The sequence below is a fragment of the Schistocerca cancellata genome, chromosome 8, assembly GCF_023864275.1.
Source record: "Schistocerca cancellata isolate TAMUIC-IGC-003103 chromosome 8, iqSchCanc2.1, whole genome shotgun sequence".
Lineage (NCBI taxonomy): Eukaryota > Metazoa > Arthropoda > Insecta > Orthoptera > Acrididae > Schistocerca > Schistocerca cancellata.
In genome coordinates this window covers 260,705,616-260,722,641 of record NC_064633.1, presented here as the reverse complement: position 1 = coordinate 260,722,641, position 17,026 = coordinate 260,705,616, and the positions used below count along the sequence as shown (strand labels likewise).

The following is a 17,026-nucleotide window of genomic DNA, read 5'->3' as shown; positions in this document are numbered from 1 at the left end:
CTTTCATTCTACATTCTGGTGGCTACAGCGGTTTCAATGCACCATCATTTCACATTTCCAATGACTTCTCTCATGCTCACTTCAGTTTCTGACCTTGCAATGTTAATCACTTAAACATGTTACCCAGAGAAACATATTCTCAGAATTTCATTACACCACATTAATTGTTTTTTGGTGTTGCTGGTTTTTTTCCGTCTGTGAACATACACTATGTGATCAAAAGTATCCGGAACCCCCAAAAATATACGTTCCTCATATTAGGTGTATTGTGCTGCCACCTACTGCCAGGCACTGCATGTAAGCGACCTCAGTAGACATTAGACGTTGTGAGAGAGCAGAATGGGACGCTCCGCGGAACTCACGGACTTCGACTGGCTGTCACTTGCGTCATAGGTCTGTACGCGAGATGTCTACACTCCTAAACATCCCTAGTTACATTGTTTCCAAAGTGACAGTGTAGTACAAAGGACAAGGGACACGTGCAGCACAAAATCGTACAGGCCGACCTCGTCTGTTGACTGACACAGACCACCGGCAGAGGTTCGTAATGTGTAATAGGCAGACATCTATCCAGACCATCACACAGGAATTCCAAACTGCGTCAGGATCCACTGCAAGCACTATGACAGTTAGGCGGGAGGTGAGAAAACTAGGATTTCAAGGTCGAGCGGCTGCTCCTGATCCACACATCACGCCCATAAATGCCAAACGACGACTCGCGTGGTGTAAGAAGCGTAAATATTGGGCGATTGAACAGTGGTAAAACGTTGTGTGCAGTGACGAATTACGGCAAACAATGTGGCGATCCGATAGCAGGGTGTGGGTAGGGCGAATGTCCGGTGACCGTCACCTGTCAGCGTGTGTAGTGCCAACAGGAAAATCCGGAGGCGGTGGTATTACGGTGTGGTCGTTTTTTTTCGTGGAGGAGGCTTGCACCCCCTGTTGTTTAGCGTGGCACTATCACAGCACAGGGCTACATTGATGTTTTCAGCACCTTCTTGCTTTCCACTGTTGAAGAGCAATTCGGCGATGGCGTCTGCATCTTTAACACGATCGAGCACCTGTTCGTAATGCACGGCCTGTGGCATAGTGGTTACACCACAGTAACGTCCCTGTAATGGACAGTCCTGAGCTGAATGCTATAGAACACCTTTGGGATGTTTTGGAACGCCGACTTCGTGCCAGGCCTCACCGACCGACACCGATACCTCTCCTCAGTGCAGCACTCCGTGAAGAATGGGGCTGCTATTCCCCAAGAAACCTTCTAGCACCTGATTGAACGTGTATGCCTGCGAGAGTGGAAGATGTCATCAATGTTAAAGGTGGGCATACTGAATTCTAGCATTACCGATGAATGGCGCCAAGAGCTTGTAAGTCATTTTCAGCCAGTTGTGCGGATACTTTTGATCACATATTGTACATGCGTGCTTGAGAGTGTATCACCACGTGTTTCGGAGATTTACATCCATCTTGAAGACTTCAGTTTACTTACATTATTTCTTAGTTCAAAAAAACTGCCATGAAATGTTCCAAGGTAACAGAACTTACAATTAAAAACATAAATGGACATTGAATTTTTAACAGAAGTAGACTTATTTGAAGAGCTGCAGCATAAAGACGTGATATTTATTGAGGACATGCCAGCACTGGTCTTAATACAACAATTCAGAATTAACAGCTCACCTCTGCAATACTGGACATATAACTGAAATCACTTGCAGCACACTTGCCCTACTGCTTATTCTACATTGAAGCCTCAAATCCATTGTTTAGGATGCGTCTGATCTCTTTCAGCATCACAAGATAAAGCCTGAGTATATTCGTGCCTTTTTCCTAAAACTCTCATACACAAACAAACAGAACTGTGAGAAAAGCTGCATGATACACCTCATATTCTTGTGAGACGGTACGTATTAAAAAAATGGACAAAAGATTATTACAGTTAGTCAGACTGTTTCTTAGTTACTGACTCATCTTCCACGGCAAGGCATTCTTTCAATCATTTGGTTGAAACAATGTATTCTTCCTCAGCTGTTATAACGCCATTGAATCATCGAAGTATAAAGATAGCGCAAGATCTATTGTCACGTCATTGTCCTGTATAGATGTTAGCCTTAGAAGATAAAAGTTGCACGAAAGAGTTTTTGGCACTGATCGCTGTATGTTGACAATACTGCAGCACTCCCGCATATAGCATAAAGCACAAATCAGACAAAACTAAAGCTATTTCAGCAGTAGTTGAGAATAAGCGTATGCTATCATAGTTTTAACGTCAACGAAACTGAATCTAATGACTTTGTGTACGTAGGGTTAATGATGAAGACATTTAGTAGAAGATTGTCTCCTGAATTTGGAGTTAAGCGAAAGTTAACAGAAAAAGTACCTGTATGGTGATTTAAACGTAGTAGTTACAATACAGTATTCAACCGGACGAATTGGTGAAAGTCGAAAACTTTTTGTTGGTAGATTTCTCGCGATTACAAATGATCTCGGTAACAACAATCTAATGGAAGACTTTTATCAGTTGCACACTTTTTCCCACAGCTTTTAGTACAATTGATGTTCTGGACTACTGTGAGTATAGTTTGACATGCTTAACACGGAGATTTACGAGAAAGACTTCATTTCAGGAGGCAATTCCGAACAGTTGAAACTACAGTGGTTGTACTGATATGTAAACGCTTTTATCTGGATTTTTTCCACAGTACTTTTTCTGATAGCGGTAATGATTTCTGCAACGAGGCTTTTATAACGAGATAATGAACTTGTTCAACTGAGTACTTTAATGATTTCAGTACGCCTGTGGGTTAAAAACAGTTTCATAAATGATACTTAACTGAAGGGTATGTTCTACTTATTATCTTATCAGTGATCACCGTTAAAATTACGCCAACAATCCAAAACAGGTTTATCTGCATATCGTGCTGAGTCTGTGATAGCGGAGCGATACAACGACGTAAATCAACTCTCCATGTTATCATGTACACTCGAGAGATTCTGTTTGTTATGTACGTGGTAGAATTTATCTCAAAATTCTAACTGCATTTAATACGACTTGGCTTTGTTAACTCCTTTGGAATCTAGCACTGTGTCTCTGGACCCTTAAGTTCTTTGGAATTTAGTTTATATCTAACTCAAATTCATTCGGAATGTTGATTGCATTCACAACTGATAGTGTCACAAAGCTCATGATAATTTGTGAATTAGTCCAGAAAAACGTTTTGAGATCAGTCGGCATGGCATCCGGAAATATTATTGGGTTAACGTTAAATGAACCCTGAACTTTTCAGTGCGGGAGCACAATTTGTATCGGAAGCCTGCCAGTCAATTGTGAGAACAGATAATAGCAATATTGCGTCAAGGCCACTTTTTTCTGTCGCTGGTAAGGTACCACGATCACTCCTTCAACATTTTCTGCTCAGTAACAACAATTCACCATATTTATATGCTGTTCAATGATTTCGTACGGTATATAAACGTAACACTGCCAATCAGAAGGCGTAGTGAAGTTGGTCCATGCCAATCGGTCTGTAATTTTAAACAAATATACGTAATATGCTGTATAGAATGTCCTGTGTAATCCGAAAAAAGCCTTCAGACTCTTGGACTGTTGAATGAAGATGGCGTTTTCAGGCACTGAAGGCGTGAGGATACACAATATGTTCGAACATATGTGAGTGTCTCGAAGACTTAAACAATACAACCCGGTATGTTTTCCTCTACGGCGAGTGTTTCAGAGACCAGGATATCGTCAGGAGTGACCCAGGGGACTTTGATGATGCTGTGGTGTACGTGAAGGTGGGAACTGTAGGAGGTTACAAGATGATTGATAAATGGCGCCTTGCTCTAAATGCAGAAAAATGTAAGATGTGTTAGGAAATACAATCCCGTAATGTACGAACGCACCATTAGCAGTGTGTTGCCTGTACAGTCACATCAATTGAAAGAAGAATTGGGACGAACACGTAAGGACGGTATCGGTGAAGGCGAAACATTGACATCGGTTTATTGGACGAATTTTAGGAAAGTGTGGTTCATATGTAGAGTACTGGTAGTAGTACAGATACCCTCCCCCACACACCGTACGATGACTTGAGAAGTATGCATACAGATGTAGATGTAATTTTAGTCTACCTCTAAGACGTCAGTCCATCCATTTGTAGGGACCCTTTTGGCTAAGATCAAAGTGTAGTATCCGCTCCTATCAACTTAATAAGTGATACGTGCTGCACTGCAGGACTACAGTATTTAACTTATTTTTGACTCACGACGGAGTGCTCACGGCTTAAAAACTCACGAAAGACTGTTTTCTCTTATTTATCGAGAAAACAAAAGACAAAACTTCTGCTGTTGATTGTACCCCGAATTTTCTTATTGCAGTCACTTCGTGAGACATACGTGAGAGATTGTAGTATGTTTGTCCACTTCATTAAATAATGTCCAAAACCATTAAGTTTCAACTTCAAGAATACTCTCCAAAGTACAATGTTGCTGCATGTATTAAGAACAGTGGAATTGCTGTGGAAAAAGTGAGCAACTTGAGCGCTGGTGAATTAGGTTTTTCCATAAGGATAACTGTTTAATAACACTGTAATTGTGAAAATTCCAAGCTTATTTAATCTGAGCTTCTTGATACACTCATTATCAGCAAACCAGCATTAATTACAAGTCATGATATTTATTCAGAGGGTTCTGTGAATGATAATGTGCGCAAACACTGCCCTTATAACGATAAATGTTGAAAATTCAAATGCCTTGCAGAAAATGACATAGTGTCTCTGCTTTTTTGATCAACGGATTTCATTTTTAAAATTACTAGGCTCAGGTCTGATTGTATCGATGCTTCAGGATAATTATCCTATGATGTAGCGTATAAACTTCAGTTATAAATCGGAGAGGTTACTCATATGACGAGCAAATTCAGCTCTTAAGGTGTTTCATACGGAAAAGAAACCAGTTGTTTTAAAAATGAAGTTAATCTGTTATATTTCAAAGACCTTCATTTTAAATGTTGCAAAGGTAGTTTGTTACACTGATTCAAAACAATTTAAAAAATTGTGCAACACATAGAAAATGTTTCTGGATTAGTTTAGTGTCATAACGAGTGGACTAAAGTTTATATTGGTGCAGTTTTGCAATACTGAAATTTTTTTTTACAAAGGTGAAGGTCCCCTCTCCCCCTCCGAAGTCAAGGTTATGTCACACAAGATGGCGGATACAAGACATTGGGCTGTACTGTCACAAGATGGCTCCCAATATGACATTCTATGACAACACAGAATGCTGTCAGAAAAAATGACATGCAATGGCCCACTAGTGCCACAGTGATAGCAGATAGCAGACTAATGGCAGACTGATGGCTGACTGTGACAGGTTATGAAATCACAAGATGGCTGCCAAGATGGAAGGCTATGATGTCAGATAGTTGGTAATGCTGCAGGAACTCATTAACTGAGTCACTTGCGTTCTGTTCACTGCAGTGGAAAGAGCGTGAAGTGTCTGCAGAGATCAGCCAGACAGGATAAGAGGAAGAACCTGTCATATTTAAGTGTAAGTATTTTATTATTATTATTATTAACCGTTTTCTCCCACTGTTTTTTGTGTCTAAGTACTTACAGTTTTTACTTTTTTGCAGCTGCACAGAAGCAGCCTCCTGATTCAGCACTAGCTGCCTTGTTGGAGCAGGACACACATCTGTTCAAGCATCTACTCAACAATTCACACATAAATGTGCTACACATATATGGGCTACCAGATACGTTTCATCTGGAAACACAACGATTCATTGAGCTGTAGTCAAGTGGTTGACTACCTACAGATCACAGCATATGTATATAGGCATAAAAGCAGATAGTGAATGCAAAGCTTGAAATCGAGAATGCCAAACATAGTGTTCAAGTCCAGTTTAGTCAGATTGGAATGAGCAGCCACTGCTTTGGTTTGGGGTTCCCTGTCATAGAGACATATGGGGATGTTTGAGTTCATGCATATGTATAGTAGTGAAGTCAGATACTATTAGCCATAAATGTATTAACTTCATAGATGCTGAATTTAGAGATGGAATACCAAAGATTTTTCTTGCTCCTATAAGTCTCAATGTCATACAGGAGAAATTTATGGGGTATAAGAAACAATTATTTGGAAAATACTGTACAGCTGTTGATGAAGTAAAAAAAAGAATCAGTGAAAGATGATCTATTGTGCCCAATGGATGATTATTAATCTGTACTGAAATATTATTTCACCACAAAAACATTTTTATCCCTCATTCAAATGTGTCTTTTAAAGTTTATGAAGATGCACAGCGACTGTAGCTTAACCAGTTTAGTAGTGAGTCTATTTCTTTTGTTACCTTACTCACTGTGCTAGAGTATTATGTGTTTCAATTGCTCACCTCAGAAGCATATACAAAGGTGCCACAACTGCTACGCAAGGCATGTATTGTTGTAAGAGACAATGGAAAGGATGTACATTATAGATACAGTGGGAAATATTGCTTTATGTTTCATATATTGCAATGAAATGAAATATATATAATAAAATGTGGTACAGTCAATATTATTAATTTGAAATTCATTTTCCATTCCTAAATTCTTGTTGTAACGGTACCTGTGAACACATTCACAATATTTAGAAAGTTACTTTTTCCAACATCTTTTTTTAAAATTGTCCAACGCCTTTTCTTTTTAATTGTCGAAAACCAACAATACATTATGTTAGCTGGGGTGATTGCAACATCAAAATTATCTTTATACAATAAGCAGTTGTTGTACTCTCTTGTGTGAGCCATCAACAAGTGTTCCACTATGATGGCTATTGTAATATTATTCATGTGGAAATTTGGGACAGAACAACCAATATATTGGTGATATTTATTTTCAAAACTATGGCCACTGAAGTCAACACATTACACAAAAGAAATTATTTTGTCAGTTATGACTGCTGCACTAATGTTAGGCATTTAGATTTTTAACTCCATTGCTGCTTTCATTGAAATAAAGTGATTTGATCAGTTCTTGTGGAAACGTGGATTGCTTTTCCCACTGCCCAGTAAAAAAGGGCAGCTGCTTGAACCTGATTGCATGTCAATCTACTTTCATACACATCCACACCTTAACTGCAGGGCTGCCCATAGATTTCGTTGACTCCGAAACGTTTTTGAGAGCCTCCAAGCCTTCTCAGTGCCATAGAAGGTAATTATCGCAAATTCTTCAGTATGTACTATCACAAATACTTCAGTATGTTGTTTTACATGTGATCAGTAACTAAATGTTGTCTACACAATGATTAATTTATTAATTGAATGTACCTCATTGGAATAAATTAGCCCACATAATAATAATAACAATAGTAATATAATAATAATAATAATAGACATTGGACAGCTAACACAATTTATAAGAAATGTAATATCAGACAAAAAACGAAAAAGGTTAGGTAAAATCTTACAACAAGAAGTGATAGAGCAATTACATGAAAAGAAGCAGAAATTACAAGCATTGGCCAAACGACTTAGAAGATATAAAAAAAGTGAAAATAGAAGGAAACAAAACAAAACATTCAACACAAACAAAAAAAATTATCAGACAATGGATACCACACACATTAAAATAGACAACCCACCAAACAAAACAGACATGGAACACTTCTGGAGCAATGGTCAAACCTGGTACAACATAACAGGCATGCACGGTGGATACAAGCAGAAACAGACACATACAAGATGATACCACAAATGTCTGAAGTCACCTGAGCAATCAATTCTACACACAATTGGAAAGCCCCTGGAAAAGATAAAATAGCAAATTTCTGCCTAAAGAAGTTCACTCAACATATTCACATCTAACTAAATTATTTAACAATTACACTGCAGACCCATACACATTCCCTGATACACTTACACATAGAATAACTTATCTCAAACCTAAAGATCAAGCAGACACAGCAAACCCAGCAAAATATCGCCCCATAACATGCCTAACAACAATATACAAAATATTAACTACAGTCATTACACAGAAATTAATGACACATACAACACAGAACAAAATTATAAATGAAGAACAAAAAGGCTGTTGCAAAGGAGCACTAGGATGTATAGAGAAACTGATAATATATGCAGAGGTGATATATCAAGCTAAAACTAAACGAAGATCACTACACTATGCATACACTGATTACCAAAAAGCTTTTGATAGTGTACCCCACTCATGGTTACTACACATATTGGAAATTTCCAAAGTAGATCCTAAATTGATACAGTTCCTAAACATAGTAATTAAAAACTGGAAAACCACACTTAATATCCAAACAAATTTAAATAATATCACATCACAGCCGATACAGATTAAGAGTGGAATATACCAAGGAGGCTCAGTAAGTCCTTTCTGGTTCTGCCTTGCTCTGAACCCACTATCCAACATGCTAAATGATACAAATTATGGATACATCATTACTGGAACATGCCAACACAACATCACACATTTGCTATACATGGATGATCTGAAACTACTGGCAGCAACAAATCAACAACTCAACCAATTACTAAAGATAACAGAAGTATTCAGCAATGATATAAATATGGCTTTTGGAACAGACAAATGTAAGAAAAATAGCATAGTCAAGGGAAAACACACTAAACAAGAAGATTACTTATTGGATAACCACAATAACTGCATAGAAGCGATGGAAAAAACAGATGCCTATAAATATCTAGGATACAGACAAAAAATAGGAATAGATAATGCAGATAGTAAAGAAGAACTAAAAGAAAAATATAGACAAAGACTAACAAAAATACTGAAAACAGAATTGACAGCAAGAAACAAGACAAAAGCTATAAATACCTGTGCTATACCAATATTGACCTACTCATTTGGAGTAGTGAAATGGAGTAACACAGACCTAGTAGCACTTAATACAGTTACATGATCACAATGCCACAAATATAGAATACATCACATACATTCAGCAACAGAAAGATTCACATTAAGCAGAAAGGAAGGAGGAAGAGGATTTATCGGCATAAAAAACCTACATATGGACAGGTAGACAATTTAAGAAAATTCTTTATAGAACGAGCAGAAACTAGCAAAATACACAAAGCAATCACTCATATAAATACATCAGCTACACCAATGCAATTGCATACCCACTTCTACAACCCTTTAGGTCACATAACATCAACAGATACGAAGTAAGTAAATTGGAAAAAGAAAACACTACATGGCAAGCACCCGTATCATCTAACACAGCCACACATTGATCAAGACGCATCCAACAGGTGGCTAAGAAAAGGCAATACATACAGTGAGACAGAAGGATTCATGATTGCAATACAGGATCAAACAATAAACACCAGATATTACAGCAAGCATATAATTAAAGATCCCAATACCACAACAGATAAATGCAGACTTTACAAACAACAAATAGAAACAGTAGATCACATCACAAGTGGATGTATAATACTATTAAATACAGAATACCCAAGAAGACATGACAATGTAGCAAAAATAATACATCAGCAACTTGCCATGTAACATAAACTAATAAAACAACACGTTCCCACATACAAGTATGCACCACAAAATGTACTGGAGAATGATGAATACAAATTATACTGGAACAGAACCATTATAACAGATAAAACAACACCACATAACAAACCTGACATCATACTCACCAATAAAAAGAAGAAATTAACACAACTAATCGAAATATCCATACACAATACAACAAATATACAAAAGAAAACAGGAGAAAACATTGAAAAATACATCCAACTGGCTGAGAAAGTCAAAGACATGTGGCATCAGGATAAAGTTGACATCATACCAATTATACTATCAACTACAGGAGTCATACCACACAATATCCACCAGTACATCAACGCAATACAGCTACATCCAAACGTATATATACAACTACAGAAATCTGTAATTATTGATACATGTTCAATTACCCGAAAGTTCCTAAATGCAATGTAACATATATCGTACAGTTAAAAGGAAGTCACGCTTGATCAAGGTCCACGTCATTTCCCATTTTTAACCAGACCTAAGGTCTGAGAAAGGAAAGAAGATACTAATAATAATAATAATAATAACAACAATAGCTATCCTGATTTTAAAAGTCTGTGGTAGAAACTGTCAGTGTCAGCTAAGCAATTTCGAACGACTGGAGATGGAATGTGGAATGTTCTGTTCTTGCAGCTGATGAAATTATCCACTACAATACCTAATCTAATTTTAGAAACACGTTCATGCTCTATTGATAACAGTGCTACATGATTAAATGTCTCTTGGCCTAATGTGTAGATCTTAAATGTCTTTTGATTAGTGCTATTTTACTAAATCCTCTCTCATTTGAAGTGACAATCACTGCAATGCAACATTCAGGAAAACATAATGTAAGCTAAAAGTATAAATCTCATTTAGAACAAGAAATGCAAGCCATTTGTTAAATGTTGTCTCTGTCAATTCCGGAAAAATATAGCTGCACTCACTGACTCAAACATTTGTACTTCTTTGATAAGATTTTCATATCATCAGGAAAAGGTCGAATTAATTTCTTAATCGTTTCACTACTATCCAAAGTTGTACAGCTGTCATCACAACAATTGAGGACACAAATACTATTTTTGGACAATGCATTCATATAAGGTGAATGTAGCCCTCAATTTTATTCTGTGTTTTCCCATGTACACATATTTTCAGCAGTTAAGGATTGGCTAGGCCCCTGAAAGTTGGTTTTATTACATCTAAAACAGAAAGTGGCAAACCATGTTTGTGGGTGTATGGCTTTTCCCTGACTTCTGTCTTGCACCACGATAAGTGACAAACATTGAAGATCTGTGGCAATTTTGTGAAAGAATATTGCCCACAAGTCTTGCTGTATTGTTTTCATACTATGTAAGTTGTCCTTTACAGCTTCTCCATAATGTATTAGTAAAATGTGAATTTCCTTGTCTGTGTGTCTGTTAACAGCTGCCAGTGGCTTTCCACCTTCTAATTTCTTTCCTTTCATTTCTTTCTACAATCTGAGGAGTCTACGTCCTATTCGGTTTTGAACATGCCCCATGCATTCCAGTTTTTCAATTTTAGTTTGAGGGTCATAAATTTTGCTATCTAAAACAGTCTTAAAAGCACTGGAATCTTTATCACCTAGATACTTCACATACCTAACACCCTATTGTTCGACTCCTCTTTAGAATGTTAGTTTCATTCCAGCTGCTTCCATCCCACCACTTGGCCCTTGGTAATTCTTTCTGCACATTTTCTTGTGTTCCTGTTGCCACCTTTCTTCTTCACTGTCATCATTATTCTTTATTGTGTCAGACTAAGAGGAATATTAGCCCCTTACCTGGAAGATTTTCCCTGTTCCACACTAATGACAGATGATCCACCATGTTCCCTCTCCATCCAGATTCCATCACAAGAGACACACAGATCTATCTTCGCCAAACAGTGTCATTATTTACCTTCACTGTTAATATCTACAGCTTCCGCAACAGCTTTCTCCATGTCCTCCTTGCATTCAACTTCAAGAACACTGGGGAGTGTTCTGTTGCAATCACTGAATCTAGTCAAAGGTGCTGGCATATTCGTCAAGCCACAAAATAAATTTGTGCCTTCTCTGCCTACAGCTAAGCATCTCATGGCGCAACACAATCTTGTATTCGCCTCGTACGCCTTCCTACTGAGAGTAGAAATCTTGAACTGAACATAATATTTGCAAACTTTACACAAATCATGTATCTTACTTACAATGTCTTTGACCCACAGTTACCACATGAACATGAAATGTTAATTATCTGGGCAAGTATTTCTAAGTCAGTTAACCTAAATCCACTGGAAAACTCGTCTTTCGCAATGTACACAGCATCATCAATTCTTTCACTAATTTTATTCTTCGATGAACTCAGTGAGTTTGTCGATAACTGTTCTTTACACTAAGGAGTAGCATCTGTAACACTATTTTATTTAAATTTCCTTTACCTTTTACAAGTAAAATTCGACATATCCTCACTTTTTTGAATATGTCTCCATTGTTATGACCCATTTCGAGCAAAACTGTTTGAGATACACAAAACTAAAAACTTAAACAAGTTTGTAGTACACAATATTCAAAAACACAGGTTGTAAACAAAGGAAGAAGCAAAGATAATCTTTCTCACAGCCTTCTAGACTCATCTGCAGTTCGCTTCGATTGTGTGAACGAAAAATTAACGCAGAAAAAATTTCTAGCATAGAGACTGCGTGGATCACAGCATATAAAGAGGGGACGTGGTATACACAGACTCCCAAACAACATTTATTTAAACATATTTATAGCCAGAATTCGATTATCAAACTTTGGAACGTTACTCTTAAAGATTCTATATAATAAATTACATAGTAAAAAATCGAACTTTTTTCGCAGTTTTGCCTTACATCTGCCTGTAAACTAACTGAATAACGTACTTCATTACTATTTGTAGCATGTAATCTTACTAAGTTCAGAGTACAAGCTACACAGGTAGCAAATGTTGCCAGCGGATAAAATTTTCGCTTATACAACTTCTTTTGGCCCAGCCATGCCTGATCCATTATCAAAGCACTGACCACGACAGTGATGCAAATCAGTTTCATGCTTGTTAAATGCATCTACGATTTCTGAAAATCCATTTATGAATCGATTTATGAATTTCCAATCTGTATTCCTCTTTGTCAATAAAAACCTTAAAATCAGGCTTTTCGGCTTGGTCTTAGACACAACTGAAATAGCATCGTAAATAAATGAAAAACCAGAGGTTCCTGCCTTTCTTCCAAGATTTTATTTAAAATACTATCCCCACACAATGACAAAAGCTCATTCTGTGTTCACCAAGGTAAATAGTTTGTTTCTCATGACAGCTTTCAACATAAATTGAATATTATATTAAAATTAACTCAAAGTAGTTATCATATGGCTTTCCTAACTGGTGACTGCTTCCCCTAAAAGGCAGATTTCGTGAGACCATAAGATAATAACGTCTAAACAGCTAAAAGGTCTTTTCTTTCAGCAATAGTTTCTCGAATGCGGAATATAGACTGCTACCTATTAGAGTTTGTACATAACATCTCCAAGCTAAATAATTGTTTTTATACACAAAACTGTTCTCGTGACTAGGAAGAAGAGAGTAGAATTCTTTCCAAGTTGTTTTCGTTTAGTCAAATCCCTTATCTAGTTTAGCTAACCTAGATGTAACAGGCTTTTTGCTGTAATTCTGAAGTAATAAGGATAGCCAAGAGAGGAGTTTCCTCTGGCTGTCCCTCCATCTATTTCTATTTCAATTTGTTGTTAAAATATTTGGAATACAAGTGATGCTTGGGAAATTTTCTACTTTGTCTTTAAACTGTTTAACTGTTGGAGGGTCTATACTTGAAACGCCCTTTCTAACGCTTCTGTCTCTTTACTATTACAAAATGGATATGGGAGTTGCCCAGGATCACTTGAATTCCAGTCACAGCCTATACGTCCATCAGACTCAGGCGTTTGGTTTCTTTCCTCTCCTTCATCAAGCGACAAAATACTTGCATCAAGTGCAGTTAGTTTACGTTTTTTCGCAGAACAAATTTCTGCTACTGCTGAAGTTAAAGTGTTACGTCCTTTCAACACCAGATTAGCTTTTAGCGTAATGTAGCTACTCAATTCGTTTTTATTTTCTACAGGTCTTACATGAAGTTTTCATCGTGTTTACGTTTTTATGAGCGCTTCTGTGCGCTAGGCTTATGTGCATAACCCGTCAGTATCCAGAAACAAATATTTAAAATAGCTACTAGAATATGTTTAAATGAATAAGGAAAGCTTTAAATAACTGTGAAAGTAACAGCACTAAATTAGTTTTTAAATGTTGTAACATATCTCAGATTAAAAACAATATAAAGAGAATTGCCTAATAAATTCACAGATCTCTGTAGTACTTGGACAAGTAAAAAGCCCAATTTTGACGAAAACAACAACATGCACACTGCTGTCACTCCTGATAATAACTTAATAAATGGAACCGAGCGCTGTACTTAATGCTGAAACACACTGTATGTAAAGCACCATGTGTGAATATTTGGTCATCAGTATTGTTACCAATGCAGTTTTTATGAAAACTGAAAAATGACAACACCGGACTCTCTAAATTGTTATAAGCTTGTTGTCATTGGAATAAACGCTATTCTTGTCACAAAAGGGGCCTTAGAAACTCGGTAAACCCATATTTAAATATATTTAATCTCTAGAAACGTCATGATTGTCACTGATAAACGTGGCAGGCTCTGGAGGTGGTGATTTATCGCTTAGTTTGACGATAATGGTGTTCAGTTTATGCCGCAGTCCATTATCATTATGTGTTGCAAGATAAATTTCGGTAGTTAGAAGGCTTGTGCAACTTTTCTCGAGTCTTGTTAGAGACTAGCTCAGGGAACGGAGGGGTAAGCTTATGGTGGCCGTTGGTCGAGGATTGTTGCGCATGGAACATCTCCAGCAGTGCTACAACGTTTGCAGCTTACTTTGCATACTTACCACTTACTGTAAAGGAAATGATGCACGGAAGTAAGAAAATTTCGTGAAATCGCAGTACAGTAACGTACATTTTCACACGTGGAACTTATTTGTAATAATGAAAGTGATATAAAACTCAATTAATGCCACATCGCACGGTCAAACAATAACCATAGTGTTGTGTAATAGCTACTGCAGCACCACTCGGTGTTAGCTTACGAATCCTGTCGACGATGCCAAGCAGTAGTGGGGTAATAGCTCCAAGAGAAGTTGAACAAGTTATAATGTTTTTGAGTTGCGTCGATTTATTTTCTGTTATTTCAGACTCGTAAGCTAACAAAATCGTCATCAGCAACACTGACCATACTTGCTTGTACGATCATCCAGCACAGACAGTTTGGCGAAGATTTCAGTCCTATAAAAATCGCAGTTGGATAAAGAATAAAAGTAAATGTAGAGATATAATTCTTCTCGTGCCCCCCCCCCCCCCCCCCCCGCAAAAAAAAAAAAAAAAGATTCCGGATCCTAATATTTGTCAGGTTTGCTACACTAATGGGCAGCCCTGTCGGCTGGTATGTAAACGATTTAAGTTGCAGTTATCTGTGTAAGGCACAATGATCACCAGAGTGCACTAGTTTGTTTATGTTTAGTACTTTTAAGAGGCGTGATTTGGTATATGAGGAGCGTGAGAAATGTCAGATGTTGAGTAATCACTGTAAATGATATGGTGCCGCCGCGAACTTGTGTGAGACTGCGTTATCAGTATTAGACATTTAGATATGGGGCTTCATTATGGGTACCCATTCGGCCCCCTGGTCGAAACATAGAGAGTACAGACCTGTGGAGCATTGAGATGTGACACTGGACTGATGTGAGAAGATGAGGGAAAGCACACAGACCGTTTGACCACTATAAGAGGCGGTTGCTGTACCTTACGCCAAGCAGTTTGTAGCCCATTCTTGTCTGCAGGCGCCATCTGACGAAAAGTAATGGACTACCTCCAACATTCTGTCTTGTTTGACATTCTGACACCGTTGGTCAGCGAGTAGTCGCAGCCAGACTGGAGAAGGCGTAGGATGCCGTTGACGTTACAACACAGACGGCAGCCTTTGGAGTGGTGCCATGATCGGGAAGCATGGACTGCTGGTTGAATGCAGTCCGTGATGAATCGCAGTTTTGTACTACCTTGGGTGACTGCCGTCTGAGAGCGTCGCACTGACCTGCGTAGGGATGTTCCGTTCTTCCAATATTTTGGAGAGGCTCATGATGTCATGGTGTGGCGAGCTATTGGGTACGACTTTAGGTCACAGGTGGCGCTTATTATTTTAACTTTGACGGCACAACTTTATGTCGAGGATACCCTGCATCCTTGTGAGTTATCGTTTGTACACCAACGTCGCGGTGCTATTTTTCAAGAGGATAATGCTCGTTCACACCTGACGCTTGTCTCTATAACGAGTTATCTGCGTGCTGTTAAGGTGCTCTCGTGCCAACAGCATACCGACATCTCTCCCCGCTAGAAAGTGTGTAGCACTAGCTTGGACGTCCCCTAGTGCCAGTACTCAGTACGTCGAGGAACAGTTACAACACTTAAGGGCCAGATTGCCTCTGGAGAGGATATAACGCCTCTAGAATACCATTTCCGACTGCATCCACATCAGAAGGGGAACAACGTCAGAGTGGTAAGTGGGTTCATGCTACCAAAGTACCTAGACAACTCAAAAACCCTGATCGGGTCAGACCAGTCCCGATTTCAATTGGTAAGAGCTGAAGGCAGAATTCGAGTGTGACGCAGACTCTGTGCATTCGGGGACTCAAGTTGTCAACAAGGCACCGTGAAAGCTGGTGGTGGCTCCACAATGGTGTGGGCTGTGTTTACATGGAAGGGGCTGGGTCCTTTGGTCCAACTGAACCTATCATTGACTGACTGCAGTCGTTCATGGACTTCGTGTTCCCAAACAACGATGGAATTTTTTTCTTGGATGACAATGCACCATGTCCCTGGACCACAGTTGTTCGCGACTGGTTTGAAGAACATTGCGAACAATTCGAGCGAATGATATGGCCACCCAGATCGCCCTACAAGAATCCCATCGAAAATTTATGGGGCATAATCGAGAGGTCAGTTTGTGCACAAAATCCTGCACTGGCAGCACTTATTATGGACGGCTGTAGTGGCGGCAGGTTCAATATTTCTGTAGGAGGCTTCCAACGACTCGTTGCGTCCATACCACGTCAAGATGCTGCAATACCCCGGTGGAAGGAAAGCGGCCGTGCCCTTTCAAAGGAACCATCCCGGCATTTGCCTGAAGTGATCTAGGGAAATCACGATATTAGGAAGTGTCCTATGACTTTAGTCACCTCAGTGTATTTTCCTAATTCACTGTCGTGATGCGGAGCAGACATGCACCTAAGATTATTATCCAAGTCTCAACATAAAATCAATCAATATAACATAAAATAATTTCATTAGCAAATCGCTTTATGTACAATCGTTTCCCACCAAAGC

The 17,026-nt window shown here is 38.5% G+C and overlaps 1 non-coding gene across 1 annotated transcript; it reads left to right on the top strand.

Annotated features, from left to right (window-relative positions):
* Window positions 1–4,151: 4,151 nt before the first annotated feature.
* On the top strand, window positions 4,152–4,345 carry LOC126096053 (U2 spliceosomal RNA). Its single transcript, XR_007522013.1, has one exon. It is a non-coding gene; the product is annotated as a U2 spliceosomal RNA (small nuclear RNA).
* The last annotated feature ends 12,681 nt before the right edge of the window (window positions 4,346–17,026 follow it).